This window comes from Felis catus, chromosome C1 (assembly GCF_018350175.1).
Source record: "Felis catus isolate Fca126 chromosome C1, F.catus_Fca126_mat1.0, whole genome shotgun sequence".
NCBI lineage: Eukaryota > Metazoa > Chordata > Mammalia > Carnivora > Felidae > Felis > Felis catus.
In genome coordinates this window covers 141659337-141676356 of record NC_058375.1, presented here as the reverse complement: position 1 = coordinate 141676356, position 17020 = coordinate 141659337, and the positions used below count along the sequence as shown (strand labels likewise).

General features: G+C 40.0%; 1 pseudogene; it reads right to left on the bottom strand.

The window, feature by feature from the left end:
- Positions 1-16238: 16238 nt before the first annotated feature.
- Positions 16239-16669, bottom strand: LOC101085910 (annotated as a pseudogene).
- Between the last annotated feature and the right edge of the window lie 351 nt (positions 16670-17020).

Below are 17020 nucleotides of genomic sequence, written 5' to 3'. Positions count from 1 at the left end.
CCACATAAACTGTTGAGATAATGTTTGTTGCTGTTTCAAGCTGCTAAGGTTTGGGGTAAGGTGCTATGAAACAACAGATGACTTATATAGATTTTGGAGGAAGCTGAGGCTCAGGGAGATAATAAAGTCCTGCCCAAAGTGTCATATCTAGGAAATAAGTGGTAGGGGCAAGGACTGAACCACATTTTCTGACCCCAGCATCAGTGTTCTTTTCATTTACAATACCAAAGTGGTCTCTTAGCCTAAAGAATGGTGTGATGGTGTTTTAGTGTTTTCACCTCAGCAGGTCAGTTTTGATATAGGTAAATTTATTCTGGTATCCAAATCAGATTTCTTTTTTCTAACTATGTGCAGCTTAATGATCTCCATTCATTTATGGGATGGTATCTAAGACTGCTATCCCTGAGTAAGGCATCATTGTAATAGTCGTACCTAGAAGAAGTTAGGTACTCTACATTATGTATCAAGTTCTGTCCTGGCCCACACACTGAGTCATTTCTTTTCTATATATTACCTTTCTTATTTCTTGGGTTCTGCCTTTGAATGAAAAATAACCTTAAAAATAGCATTCACATTGTAACATTGTAAAGAAGGGATAACAACTCATTTTTTCCATCAGTGCACTAAACATAGAAATGACTATTAACTTCTTGCTGCCTTTATACCATATCTTAGTATTTCAATTTGCCCTTCTCTTCATCTCACAGATTTTTAATTTTCTGTTTCATTTAAGGTCATTAAGGAATATTACTTAAAATAGCAAAAAAGGCTAGTGTTTAGTCATTTTTAATTTACTGTGAGACACACTTTTGCTGATTTACTGAATGAAATAAGGTTATCAAAATGCATTGTCTGTGCTCCTTGATGGTTTTGGATTGCATTTCCATACGGATGAATTTTCCATTAGAAGTCCTCCTGGGCACATAGTGCCCCTATTAACTGAGTCACAGGTTGTATAACTCTTAGGAGCCTGATGTAGGGGTGCAGTGAGAGGGATGAAAGACCAAGCCATTGCCAATAATTTAGGACTTTCCAAGGCAATGGTCTCTGTTCTTATCTTTCTGCCAATGTCCCAGACTATCAATTAGCTGATCAGTTTCCTCGGTGCCAGAGTCCATAGCAGGACATGTTAGGAAAACCTTTTCTTCATATAGTTCTGTAGCTTCCCAAGTACATCCTAGGAAGCTGTAAAGCCCTCAAGACAGCTGTTTGGGCTTGGGTGTGAGCTTGACACAGGAGGATGAATCACTAGAATATGTGGAGAGGAGAGCTTCTTTTTATCTGATTTCACAAAGCTGCTTGTGGAACTCAGGCCATGGGTCTCAAAACCATCTTGTGTGCCCTCTTCCCCCTCACTTGCCCACGATCCAAGTTAATGATAACTATTTTACAGCCTAGACCTGGGGAAGGCAGACACTATGGGGCTATTCTCTAAACAACAATTCCCAACCCCCTTTCCTCTTACTTTTTCTTCTATAGAAACAGAAAAGCTAAAGGTGCACATTTCCTACTTTTCTTTGATACTCAGGATACCAAGTGGAGAAGTTTTGGCCACAGAGAAATAAAGGAGGGGGGTCCTTCTGAGCGGTGTTTGAAAAAGTTTTGCTTTGCTGATAAAATGGATTGGATGTGGTTGGCTCAGGCCTTTGCCTCTCTGCCTTGTCTTGCTTGTGAGTATGGCTGTGTGTGCATGGCCGGAGGAGCAGCAGTTTTCTTCTGGCCAAGAATTTACGTTCACATTCCAAGAATAGTGGCACAGGTAGCAGGAAGAGCCTGAATCCTGATTGTATCTTTGTGTCCCTACAACATTCTTGGACTTCTTACTGTTGGACTTTTGTTAGGGAGAAAAAAAAAAAAAAGTAAAAACAAAATGAACTACTTTGTTTAAGGTATTCTTTTTTTTTTTTTAATTTTTTTAATGTTCATTTTTTTTTTTTCGAGAGATTGACAGAGTGTGAGCAGGGGAAGGGCAGAGAGAGAGAGGAAGACACAGAATCTGAAAGAGGCTCCAGGCTGTGAGCTATCAGCGCAGAGCCCTACGCGGGGCTCAAACCCACGAGCCGTGAGATCATGACCTGAGTCGGTCAACTGACTGAGCCACCCAGGCGCCCCATGTTTAAGGTATTCTTAACTTGGGATCCTTGAAAATAAGTCACTCCTAATTGATACACCAATAAATTGAATCGTTTTGGTGGCTAGTGTAGGATAGGGCTTCTACCTAGGTACTATTGACATTTGGGCTGGATAATTCTTTGTTGTGAAGGACTGTGCATTGTAGGATGTATAGCAGCATACTGGGCTCTACCCACTAGATGCCAGTAGCACCCCAAGACGTGACAACCAAAAAATGTCTCTAGACATTGGCACACGTCCCCTGGGGACAAGTCAACCCCTGCTGTAAAAGCAGAGATGCAGTCAAATGAGGCTTTCATAGAGGCAAGGGACATTTTTAGAAATGCAAATTATCTATTTGGATCAGTCAGGATGGGTCAGTTTATGCTGTGGTAACAAAAGACCTGAAAGTTCCAGCAACCTACAACCACAAAGTTTGCTTCTTGCTCAACATGCTCCATATCCATAGTGTCTTGGCTGAGGTTCTGTTCAGTGTCATTTTCAGCGTGGGACCCAGGGCAATGGAGTAGCTTCTATCTGAATATTTCAGTTGCTCAGACCAAGGACAAAGAATCCATGGCAAAGCAGGCACTGGCTTTTAAAACTTCTCCCTGGAAGAGACATATGCCACTTGTACTCACATTTCATTGACCAAAGCAAATTCCAGGGCCCTGCCTGATCACATTAGCGTGGGAAAATATCATCCTTTCATAGGGAGAGGCACAAAAATGGGTTTTGAAAAAAATAATACTGCTTATCATGCCACCTGAGAAAAATAGACCCTTCAAAGGACGATACTAATTAATTGCAGTTGCTCTGTGCAGACCAGTTTTAGGTCTATTTGCCAGGATGGTAGGTCTTCACAGAGGAAGGGGCCGGAAGAAATGTGGAGGATGAAAGTCCAGAAGAACTTTGCAGTAATTAACTCACAGTCAGAAAGAAGCTGGACTAGTATGGTGGCCAAGTGCACAGACTTTGGAGTCAAACCACTTGTTTTCAAATCTAGAATTTACTGCTTTCCGTCTCTCTGATCATTGGCAAGTGAATTAACCAAGTCTCTCTTCATTCATCTGTAAAGCGAGGTAAATGATTATATCTACCTCCCAGCACTGTTGTTTGAACATAGTGCAAGGGAATTGATTAGGACAATACTCCATAAATGCCATCCAGTCCAACCCAAAGGCCAGTTTTGTATAGCTCTCAAAATTATTGTCCCTTTAGTGTATTTGGAAAAGAAGAAAGTTATATTAAATCTGATCCTGGTACTCTGTTTCACTGCTGCTTCCCTTTTGAGTTGCAGTCTGTCTTAGTAAGCTGGGCTGCTATAACAAAACGCCAGACATTGGGTGGCTTAAACAAGAGACATGTATTTCTCACCATTCTGGAGGCTGGAAAGCCTGAGACTAAGGTGCTGGCAGATTCAGTTCTTGGTGAGAAGCCTCTACCTGGCTCTTACGGCTGCCCTTTCACTGTGTGCTCATTTGGCCTTTCTTAGGTGTGTGTGTGTGTGTGTGTGTGTGTGTGTGTGTGTGTGTGTGTGAAGAGATACAGAGATAGAGAGAGAGAGAGAGAGGCATCTTCCTTGTCTGACAAGAGCACTAATCCCAATCTAATCTAATCACCTCCCAAAGACCCCCACCTCCTATACTATTACTTTGGGGGCTAAGGCTTCAACATGTAAGTTTTTTTTTGGGGGGGGTTGTAGACTTTGAATCCTTAACACAGCCTCTGATCACTTCTCTTCAGCCTGGGCCATAGAACTCAGGACAGTGGGCCTCCTTGATTAGGCAAAGGTTTGGGTAGGACAGGGAGGAAGAGAGGATGGTAAATGTGAGACTCATCTCATGTTCTCCCATTACTTCTCATTGCATGAGCACAGCACCCAGTTGAGTGGGTGAACTGGGTGTCACCGAAGTGCTGGGTCCCGTAAAGGGGAATTTACATGGAAAAGCATTTAATAATGTCCAAAGAAAACATTCAAAGGGAAAGCATCCAAAAAGTTTAAGTCTTTGCAAATAGATCTCAGAGGCCCATCCCAATTCCTGACTTTGTACATCTGACCTCAGGTCTTCTCCACTCTGTAAGAGGTGTGCTCTCTGTCTCTCTCTCTCTGGGCAAATCCCTTCTCACCCTGTACAAAACCACCCTGACCCACCTTGTGTACATGTTGGACCCATTTTTTTCCCCAGTAAAGCCTTTCCCACGGGATGGATTTAGGCTTTTTTGCTACAGAAGAGTTTTTAATGACCTCTGATTTCCCAGTACTGCAGAAAATCTGTAAGGAGGGACAGTGGGGGGTTTTGGTGTTCCAGTCTCGTCTTTTCAAGGTCTGCCCCAATGTAAGTTACAGAAATGAATTTTGTTTTTGATTTTTCAGCAAATAACTGTTTATGCACAAATAACTGTGTGCATGAACACATAGTGGCACAAATGCACACACACACACACACACACACACACACACACACACACACCTGCCATGGACAAATACTGATTCTCAGGCAAAGGACAGTCTAAAGTCACAGGAGAATGAGAAACTTTAGTCCCGCCCAGCCCCATGTGATTATTAGCAAGTTTCCTCTCTTCTAGTGGACTTAATATGTTATTATGTAAGACAGGGTTAATTCCTTTTATTCATCTCTCTTCTTTCAAATAGTGCCCTTTGAAATGACAGGGAAAAACAACTGGTGCATTTCTGATCCACATACAGTTTAATGGCTATTTCCTTAGCCAGGCAAAACTGGAGATTTGGATCTGTCATCATCTTAGACAAGGCTACCTCTTTTCCTAGTTTCTAGCCCAAATGTAGATGGAATGTGGATAGAGGTCTTTCTTCGAGTAACATCATTATTATTTCTATTTGTTGTTATTATTATTGTCTCCATCGTTGTTATCCCCTAAGATGCTACACCAGTATGTTATCTGGCCCTAACTTAATTGTGTATATGCTCTTTCTTTCTTAGCTTAAATTTTAAAATAACCACTCAATAAAGCTCTCAGGGATGGTGCAGATGTCAAAAAATATTGCCTGACTTTGCATAACAATATCTTATTTTATTCTCTAATTTAGTTTAATTCAAAACAGGGCTAATGTCTGTGAAATAGCCAATATAAAGACCAGCTGGGAACCTAACTGGCATCAGAAGCTCCAGTCAGATTAACATTTCAAAAATGACACCATATGGTAGAGAGCTTTGGATCCGATAACAAAGAAGCAGAATGAATGCTGGACAGCGCAAACCAGTGGAGACTGTGTTGAGTCGTGCACTGGAGTGAAAGGTGCATAAACTCAAGTGATACAACTGTCATCTGCCTCCTTAACTAGCTCCAGGAACAAGCTGTTTTTACACAGTATTTTAGCAGACATCTTTGTCATTTTATGGGAGTGCTAGATGGCCTCTTATTTCAGTGGGTTATTTTCAAATTATTATGATCTTTGAAACCATCAAGAACTATAATTACACACCATACAAAGGTTTGGTTGAAAATGCAGACACATTCTGACATTTACACATACACCGTGCCATTGAAAAAGTGTTCTGAGTTTTGCCAAATTTTCCTTAATTTTTATAGCCACATGAACTTGAAAGTCAAATGTGATCTGTATGTTTCTAACTCATTTACTGTCAAATCTTTCAAATATGTTTGTTAAGAGTAGAATGCCTGCAAGAGTTGTATTCAACTCTTTTTTCATAAACTCTTGAGGGGTCCTCCCATCTTAAGCCCCTGCCACTTCTTGGTGGAAGTTGTAATTTTTCTTAAAAACTATGTTGGATTGTGCCAAACAAGTACGTATCTAGATTGAGATCTGTCTGTATACTATGTATCTAACTCTTTATCTGGATATAGAGATAGATGCAGCAGTAAAGTGCCATGCAGCTTCCAGGTTAGTTTTTGCAGCTGGAGAATTTTAATTTGTTGATAAAATGACTTGTGAATTTGCTATAAGGTTAACAAGGTTTGTTTTGGACTTTAATGAAAACCATTATGCGTATTTAAATTTCTTAGTCTGAGTGTTGTCTTCTGGTGACTTGTCTCCTCCTTGTTGTTCTTGATCCTAATAGAGCTTGGTTTTCCTGGTATCAAAATGCTGGGTGTTGGTATGGGTGCTTCAGGGAGGGGAAACCAGCACATAATGTGCTTTCTATCTTATCCCAAATCTCTTTAGAGAACATCCTGCTCAAAGGAAAAGGACAGCCTTTTATCTGAATAGTCTTCTCCCGTTTTTTGGGGGTGGTGTGGGAGGGAGGGGAAAGTGGGTGATGGGCACTGAGGAGGGCACCTGTTGGGATGAGCACTGGGTGTTGTATGGAAACCAATTTGACCATAAATTTCATATTAAAAAAAAGATTAGAAAAAAAGTGTAATTTATTCCTGAAAAAAATCCTTAAGGGGATAAATCATCATGATTCAAAATGAAATTACCAATAATTTAAATGGGGAAGAAATGTCATGTTTTTTTTTAACTTTTTGTCCTGAGATAATTATAGATTCACAGGAAGTTGCCAAAAAATGTATGTGGAGGTCCTGGATACTCTTCACCTAGTTTTCCCTAATGGTAACATTTTGCATAGCTAAAATGTAATACCAAACCCAGGAACTTGACGTTGGCACATTCCTGAAATATGCAGTCAGTTGTGTGTATATGTGTGTGTGTGTGTGTGTGTGTGTGTCTGTGTGTGTGTGTGTGTGTGTTTATAGTCGGATTCAGTTTATCATATGCAGATTTGTGTAACAACCTCCACAATCCAGATACAAGACTGTCCCATCACCATGAGGCCCCCTCATGTTATTCCTCATCTCCACATCCCCCATTTCGCTACCATGTCTGGCCTCTTGCAACCACAAATCTGTTTTTCATTTCTGTAATTTTGGTATTTCAAGAATGTTATATAAATGGAATAATATAGTATGCAACCTTTTAGTATTGGCTTTTTTCCCCCACTCAGCATAATTCCCTTGAGATCTATTCCAAATTGTTCCACCCATCAGTCATTTGTTCCTTTTTATTGCTATGCACTATTCCATGATATGGGTATATCATAGTTCACAATTGGTTTAATCATAAACCCATTGAAAAACATTTGGATTTTTTCCTGTTCTTGTCTATTATGAATAAAACTGCTATGAGCATTCATGTATAGGTTGTTGTGTAAACATAGGTTTTCATTTCCATGGGATAAATGCCCAAGAGTGCAATGCATGTGTAGTTTTTAATTTTGTAGGAAATTGCCAAACATTTTTCCAGAGTGGCTGTATTATTTTACATTCTCAGTAACAATGCAAGAGTGATCCAGTGTCTCTGCTTCCTTTTTAGCATTTGGTGTTACCACTGTCTTTTATTTTAACTCTTCTGGTAGGTGCGTACTGATCTCTTATTTTGGTTTTAAATTGCATTGAATTTGTATATTTGCTAGTGATGTTAATAATTTTTGTATGCTACTTTATCATCTGTATATCTTTTTTTTTTTTTAAATTTTTTTTTCAACGTTTATTTATTTATTTGGGACAGAGAGAGACAGAGTATGAACGGGGGAGGGGCAGAGAGAGAGGGAGACACAGAATCGGAAACAGGCCCCAGGCTCTGAGCCATCAGCCCAGAGCCCGACGCGGGGCTCGAACTCCCGGACCGCGAGATCGTGACCTGGCTGAAGTCGGACGCTTAACCAACTGCGCCACCCAGGCGCCCCTGTCAGCTGTATATCTTTTTCAGTGAAATTTTTGTTGATATCTTTTAACTATTTTCTAATTAGATTTTTTTATGCTGAAGTTTGAGAGTTCTTTCTATATTCTAGATACTAGTCCTTGTCTGATATGTAGTATGCAAACATTTTCTTCAGTCTGTAGTTTGTATTTTTATCCTCACAATAGAGTTTTTGCAGAGGAAAAAGTTTAAATTTTGATCAAGCCCAATCAATTTTTTCTTTTATAGATTGCATTTTTGGTGGTGGCAAGTCTGAGAAATCTTTGCCTAGTTATAGGTCCTCAAGATTTTCTCCCTTTTTTTTTCTAAAGTTTTAGCATTTTACATTTACGTACGTGATCCATTTGGTGCTACCTTTTTTTTTAAATTTTTTTTTTAGCGTTTTTATTTATTTTTGAGACAGAAAGAGACAGAGCATGAAGGGGGGAGGGGCAGAGAGAGAAGGAGACACAGAATCGGAAGCAGGCTCCAGGCTCTGAGCCATCAGCCCAGAGCCTGACGCGGGGCTCAAACTCACGGACCGCAAGATCGTGACCTGAGCTGAAGTCGGACGCTTAACCGACTGCGCCACCCAGGCGCCCCTTGGTGCTACCTTTTGTATGAAGTATGAGGTTTAGGTACAGTTTCTGCCTCTCTCTTTCTTTCGTTCTTTCTTTGCCTGTGATGTCCATTTGCTCTAGTACCATTTATAGAAAAGGCTATCCTTTCTCCATTGAATTGGTTCTGCATCTTTGTCAAAAATCACCTGGGCATATTTACATGAGTCATTCTGGTTCTCTTTCGGTTTCCTTTTCATCTCTGTGTCTCCCTCCACTGGTACCAACTGTCTGTTTATTGCAGCTAGTAGTAAGCCTTAGTATTGGGTAGAGTGACTCCTTTCCTTCACCTTTTTCAAAACTCTTTTAGCTATTCTATTCTAATTTATTTGTCTTTCCATGCTATTTTTGAATAAGCTGTCTATGTCTATAAAAAAGCCTTGCTGAGGTTTCGACAGAAATCTCCTAAATCTATAGATCAGTTAGGGGAGAATTGATATCTTTACTCTGTTGACTTTTAATGTACTAGAATATGGCATCTATTGTTTTTTAGATTTTCTTTGATTTTTTTTTTTTAAATCAGTGTTTTATACTTTACAGCATTCAGATCCCGTACATGCTTTGTGAGGTCATTTTATTTCTGAGCCCTCAAATTAACATTGACTTAGATTGAAACAACACAATATCTATTAAATTGGGCACAATTATTTTAATGGTTGTTAGAATAAGTTGTCATAATAGACCCTGACAAGGTGTTTTCCCTTCATTAATTAGAAAATAGCTCCTGTGAAGCAATTTTTAGCCCTTATCATAGTATACTTAAAGCAAAAAATCCTAGTTCTGCCATTTACTAACCCTATAATCTAAAATAAGTTAATTAATTGTGCTTCAGATTCCTCATAAGAAAAATGGAGATACTACTAGTACCTACCTCTTAGGATGTGTGAGGATTAATAAATTGATGTGTGCAAAGTGCACAATAATGTGCATAGTGCCTCACACATTGTCAGTGCTCCAGAAGTTGTGTGTTACTTATTACAAAATAATAGCGTAATTTAAACTTTACTGTGAATCAAGCAAACACAGAGTAACAATAAATCCAACTTAATGACAAAGGGAAGCAGGGAAAACAATGCAAATGGTGTCACACTCACTTGATAAGTTGACATCATAAATGGCAGAATGCCTGGGATTATTTCTGCTGTTATAAATTAGCAAAACCAAAGTTTCCTGAGAGGAGAATTTAATGCAGTATCAGCCAACTACCTGTGCAAGGATGACTGCATTTGTCTCAGGAGGCAAAGGAAATACAAGTTGGTCCACAGTAATGGGAAGAAATGCTGTAGAAGCCAAAGGAAGGGGTATTATATGAAACACCTCAAAACTGTGAATTCTCATAACCTGAATAGATACATCTTGGATTATACACGTATTTCTAGATCACTACACTTGGTAGTTACACAGTCGATTTCAGGCTTAAAATATTCCTCTCCCCTACCAATTTTTACTTTGAATTATGGTTCTCCAAAACAATTATTAGCTCCCTTGTCAGTAGTTACAAAGAAAAACAGAATTCTAAGAACTTTGGGAACTTGGTTGCTTCACTGATGTTGAGGTGTCTGCATGTGAATGCCCTTTGTTTTCTGTTGCAAAGTCCCCACAAAACCCCAGGTGATCTTTCTTCTCTCAACAGCACAGTCGGGACTTCTCCAACCCTCCAACCCTGATTTATTTTTATTAAGTCTTAATTGTCAAACTGACATAGCATCTACCCAGCATGAACAATAGCTTTTCTGAGAGTCTCCTACATACTTTTATCCATCAATTTATCATCTCTTTAATACTCAGGAAAGATAAACACCCAATTCTCCATGGTCTGGTACCCCTCCTTAACATTCATTATAGCAAACCACCCCAAGTCCTGCCAGAAGAGCTTAAATTGATTTCTGCATGTATGTCCCAGCTGGGGCTCCTTGGCTTCATGTCAGTCCCCAGGCCTACAGATGAGCTGGATGTATTTTGAATGCAGCTGTAGACCTTTTTAAAGAGCGTAAGCCAAAATGAGTTCATAATCCCTGGAATGCATGCTCTATGTAGGCTTTTCACTTTGGAGAAATCCCAGAGCTGGCAATTTCAGATAGCGTTTCACTGGCCTTGACCCTTTTGCATCCAGAAGGGATTTTTTTTGTTTGTTTGTTTCTTTGTCCATCTGATGGACTCTCTACTGCCTTTGTGACATTTTGATTACATTTCTGCCTATTATAGAAAGAGAAAGGTCTATATTCTAGGTGGGAAGACTTTTGATTCAGAATAGGGGCACACCACGTATGCTAGTAGAGGTTTGTTAAAATAGATGTGATGTAAGATACATCTATTTAAACACATGCTGTACTTACGATGGAACAGTAGGTTTGAGACACAAGATGGAAGGGGCATGCAACATGAAATTATTAAAAAGTGATCTATTTTGTTGTGTTAGTTCATAGCATATTGGTGAGTCTGCCCTTATATTTGTTAGTACAGTATTTATTATGTGTTTAATATATCAATAAAATAAAGCCTTTAATCTTAGTAGTTTGATAAGGATCTAAAAACATACTTTCAAAATGGTGCAAAGAACTGGAAAATGGAATTGATTTATAATGAAACCATAGTAGTCTATATGTGACACATATTAATGATTCATAAAAGGTGCTTTATCTTATCTTGGCAGGCACAAAAATCCTCTTTATATGGAATTCTAAACTTAACAGAATTAGTTAAATAAGAAATGATTCATTTTACACAACCTAGATTGTGGTTGCCAGTAGGCCACAACATGTTTCATCTCCTCCTCTTTCTTTTCTCCACAAAAATAACCAGAAAACACACACACACACACACACACACACACACACACACACACACACACACAACCACACACACACAAAACACAAAAATTAGGGAAATAAGACTGCTTTTGAAAACTTAAAGTTTAAAATCAGTAGCTCATGTATCAGAGCAGACTTGGGCAATGTGAAGAAAGAGAGCAACTCCAGGGTGGTAAAACAGCTGTGATCTGAGGGGGAGGAGTCTGAGTGCATCAGTATAAGTTTGGCTAGCTATCGAATCTCAGAAGGAGATTAGGGGCGGGTGTGGGCAGGGCCCATCCAGATTCATCAAAGGGAGAGGGCTGGTGCACACAAGCACTGTTTCCCTTGACAGGGCTAATCCAGTAGTAGATGAACAGGCCTTAACTTTCCTATCTTGAGAGTCATTTCTTAAGATACCTGTGTCCCTCAATTCTAATTCCGTAACTTCCCAGCAGATAACTTGACATCCCATATAAGCTGTTTGTTTGTAGGGAATGAATGTGCTGACTGTATGATCATTCATTGTGTTTCTCCCTGTAAGTCAATGACTTGACATTCACTTATAATCTGAGTTTTTCATAGATTATATAAATATATATTGATCAACTGCGATGCACATAGCTTGCTTACTGGGAAGAAAAGCAAAATTTGGTAAATGTGAACAATTCAATCTACTTGAGAGTAGAATTTCTCATCACTAGTTAACAGATGGGTATTGTGTTGTGTGTGCGTGTGAATGTGCGTGTGGGTGTGTTTGAGGATCTGTGTGTTTGATTAATCATGTGAGTCTGGTCCTATGAGATACAGAGTTTCTCTTAGTGGGCCTGGGACAGCAACCTCAGGTTTCTGATCCTGTAAGTTGATTTCACTGCAGTACATCTTCCATTTGAATTATCCATAAAGCCAGCCAGAGGGTTTTGCCTTCATGTGCTCCTTGCAGCAGGATATTTGTACTTCATCCCTGTGTAAAACTTAATTGGGAACTCTCTGCCAGCAAAGTAATCCTTCTTTGGTACCTGGGAGGACACAGCTGACCCGGGATGGGGATTGCCAAAGAAATCATTCTTGTCTGTTCAGCAATCCTCGCATCAGACAGAGTGCTAGTCGAGGATTCCCTTATTTGAGTAGAAGACTCAAATAAACCACAGGAAAACTCTTATTCAAGGAGCAGGTGGCCAGTAACAGAATTAGATTCCCTTGTGGTTTTTCTTCCAGGTCCTCCCATTTACCTTAATATTGAAGGATTGTTCATTTGCTCCAATGGGGCAATCTTTACACTACCCATTGACCCTAAAAAAAAAAAAAAGGAATTTCTTCAACAATAGCTCCTGATGGGCAAGTTACAGGTCACCTTTGGGTATTCCATATTTCCCACAGATGAGTTTGGAGAGTAAGTGCTTGGTTCAACTGTGTCATAAACTTGCTGTGTGATTCGGATGAAACCGAGACTCAGTTTACTCATTTTTGATGAGAGTGTTGGGGTAGATAAAAATGATTCTCAAATTATATTTAGCAACATGATTTTTGTCTATAAAAAATCTTACACAGAATCCCAGTACATAAAATAGACAAATGCAGAGTTGATAGAGGGCCTCTGAGCCCTGCTGCATATGCCTACTCCCTTGTTCTCCTAACCTGCATAACACTTCTTGAATCTGCTCCCTAAGAGGATTTAGTCCAGATTGAAAATCACTATACTAGATGGTCTCTGAAGTGCCTTCCACATATAAAGTTCTAAAAATCTTACAGTATTTTTTCCTTTTAATATTCCAGGTATCATATCAGTGTGTGTCTATTAGTCCATCCATCCATCCACCATCTGTCTGTCTGTATGTTTCTATTATGTATGTATGCTTGTATGTATATACGCCTATCTAATTATGAAAATGGCTCTGGAATCAGAATGCCTGGGTTTGTGTTCTTATGCTACCACTTTACTGGCTGTGTGACCTAGAACAAGTTAATTAACCTCTCTGTGCCTCAGGCCCCAATGATGGAAAGGTAGCAGGAATACTATATACTTCCAAATGTTGCGCTGTATATTACATATGTAAATGTGTTGAGCACGATATAAGAACTCAACAATAATATATTTTACCAATATATTAAATATATAATATATATAAAATATAATATATTTTACCAATATAATCTGGTAAACCTTTGAAGTTTACAGTGAATTTTAAAAAATATATAAAGAGATTATGCTAAGTGAAATTAGTCAGAGAAAGACAAAACTCATATGACTTCGCTCATATGAAGACTTGAAGAGACAAAACAGATGAACACAAGGGAAGGGAAACAAAAAATAATATAAAAACAGGGAGGGGGACAAAACAGAAGAGACTCATAAATACGGAGAACAAACTGAGGGTTATGGGAGGGGTTGTGGGAGGGGGATGGGCCAAATGGGTAAGGGACATTAAGGAATCTACTCCGGAAATCATTGTTGCACTATATGCTAACTAATTTGGATGTAAATTAAAAAAAAAAAAACCAGTTAAAATAAAAAAAAAATGAAACAGTAAAAAAATATATGTAAAGAGAAGTGGCAACTAGGCCCTTCTCCCTCAAAAACACGTCCTAAGTCCTAGACCATAGGAGCTGGGGTAGAAGACAGCTAAGCTAAGGAGCAGCCCTAAGAAGGCAGAAGATGGGGCTGGGTCAATGGTGCTGGGGAAGCAGGTTCTGGGAGCAAGCTCTTCTCTTAAACTTGATGATCATGGCAACAGAATGAGACCTTGTTTATAAGTCAGGATGATGCGGTCTGAATATTTACATAGCTTGTATACTAGCTTTTACCCCTATTGGACATTGCAGAGCTTCAAGCCCCTTGAAAATCCAACCCAGTATTTTTCCCAACTACTCAGGAAGTTTGGGTCAAATGACCTCCTGAATGTCCACACCTGTTTGATCCTGTTTTCCTGGCCCAGACTCCCTTCCCTGTATTACAGGCAGTCAGCGGGGCACTGTGGTGCCCTTTGCTGGGCATTGCCGAGCCAGTGGGCACTGCCACTGGTGTAGCATAGAGACTGCCATTACTCTTCCTGTCTGTAGGGCGGCATTCACCTGGGTGCACTGGAGAGTGTAAGACAGGAAAGCAGTATAATGTTCTCGGTTGAAGGGGCCAACATCTCTGTTTTCATTTCTCTTGGCCACACTGTCACAAAGTCCTGAGGCTCGAACAAGAACTGGAGTGCATAGATTTGAAGCCCTCTTTCTGCCACTTCAATATCTTTTTTTTTTTTTAATTTTTTTTTCAACGTTTATTTATTTTTGGGACAGAGAGAGACAGAGCATGAACGGGGGAGGGGCAGAGAGAGAGGGATGCCACTTCAATATCTTTTAACCCCTACATACAGCCAGATACTCTGTTGGGGAGGAGCAGAGAAAGGGGAGGAATCTGAAAGATAGTATTTACTTAAAAGTGATTACTTAAATGGAAAGAATCAGATCTACCATAAATTGGTGAATTTCAAACATATGCTCCCTCCTTTTCCTTCACACCTGATCACCCTATTGGGTGTTTGAGCCCTTCCCCTCTGCTCTAGACACTTGTGAGTATTCAGGACTATTGAGTAGTGGGTTGTTTGCAGAGGACATTTTGGAAGGTGGGTATAGCTGGGAAGTGTTTTCAGGGCACTAAGCTTTTATTTAAAAAATTTTAACCAAATGTGCATTTGAGAAAAGCTGACTCTGAAGCAGTAGGTGGTTCTCCCCAAATTGCTGCCAAAGGGACAGCTTGGCTCTGAATCAGCTTCCCACATACAGATTGTAGTTTTAGTTTTATAGGAAATATTTTCAAGATAATGAATTATGGATGCCATAAGAAATACTGGAGCCATGACCATTCTTTTGAAGCTCACACAAAAGGAATCCAGTAGACGTTTACATGCAGTGTTTATAAAGTCATTGTTCTGTACCAGACTACTGTACATTTGCAGAGAACTGGAAGCAACATGCAGAGCCTGCCCTCCCTGCCATTCTCTGATTGTGGCCAGGGGCATCATTATTCCCAAGGTCCTCTGGGCCAGCCCTTGGCTAATCTTTAATTCTCTTCCCCCCTTTCATTCCCTGTGACTAGTCTGTTACTTTCTCCTTTATCACTCTGAAAGTCTTTCCTATCTGCATGTTGCATATTTCCCACTTTATACTTCAATCATGGCTTCTTAGTTTCTTCATTCTCTCTCTGTGATTCTCTTCTGAACCATCTGACAAGTTGTTGAGAATCTAACATTTCATTTCATTGTCCCACTCAAAGTTAAAGTGACCTGCCCTGCCATCCTTTCCTGCCCTCACTTTCAGGATTGCACTTGACAGTGCATGAGCTGTCATGAGCTGAGCTAACCATGAGCTGAGCAAGTTTTAAATTTGGTAAATACCATGAAGCTAGAGCCTCCATTTGAAAGCTTGAGAGGCTGGGAATTTCAATAAAAAGCCCACTCTAAGTTCCCGTATATCCTTCATGCACTTTCTTGAATCATTTGTGTCATCAGATTTGAGGCCAGGTCTTCATCTCACATGTGGCCCCTGGCCATTGCGTCCTGTAACCGTGGTGGTTCACCTTCGGTGTCATGGGCACACTGCCTTTCTGAACATTTGCTTTCCAAGACCTCTCCTTCTCTGTTTATGTGCATAAACTCATATTTCTCCCCATCCATGAAGCCTTCCTTACATGACCACTGAAGGCTTCACTGAGTTCTCTCTTCCCTCTGAATTTTTAGAAATGGTAAATCGAGTGGCACAGACTAATTACAATGGGATTTGCATGCCTCATTTCATATTAAAGATGTTCTAACCTTCCCATTCCATTTCCTTGGAAGAATGTTAGAGGACAACCACTTTTTTTTTCCTGTTTGCTTGTGCTAAGGGTAGATAGAACCGTTCCTCCAGGTATCAGTGGTGGTAGTTCTGCTAGGGACTGGATTATATCTCATGCCAGCTTTGTTTGTTTCTTCATTTTCCAGGTTGTTTGTGTTTTATTGATGCTGGTGCTCAGGCCTTGACCGGTACCGCTGCGGCTGGTATAGCCACTCACTCCTTCCGCTGCCGCTTCTTGGTCTTCAGGTCTTCCTTGTGCTTGTTCAGCCGGTGGTGCATGGCAGGTGTCTTCTTGGGCCGCAGATCCAGGGGCTTGTGCTTCTTACCCTTGTAGAATTTAATTCTTGAGGTTCTCTTTCTGAGTCTGGTTGATGACAGTGAGAACATGAGGGATGGATTTGTGAACAACTCAGATCTTGGAGAGCTTGGAAGCAGTACCACCTGTCACTATGGCGCCACACGGCTTGGAGCTCCCCCTTCAGGTCTCCCGGCTGTTTAAGGAACTCCTTCTTCTTGCCAAGGTCTTGAGCCTTAATCTTGGCCACATCTGTACAATTTGCCACCGCCACGAGGGAAAGAGGCTGAGGGAAAGAGCTCTCATGTTTACTCTGTATCCCTGCAGTTTTTAATGTCTTGCTTGGCATGGGGTGGATGCCTTATGTATACTTACTGATTGACTAATGGGTTAATTCTAGGACGTAACCATGCTTAACATGAAACCATTATGTGGAACACATAATTTCAGAATTATAAGGTAAAGTGAAGTAACTGTTATTCTGGAGTACACAACACATGTTTCAGGACAGAGTGAAGCATACCTTCAAATAATAAAATTATGGCTAGTATTTATAGAGTGCTAAGGAAGCATGTATTGCCCAAGCTATTCTAGATGTCTACCTGTGAGGTAGATACTATTATTACCCCTTTTTAGAGGCAAGGAAGTCAAAGCACAAGTATTAATTTTAGAATTGGAATTTGAACCAATTAAATTTGGT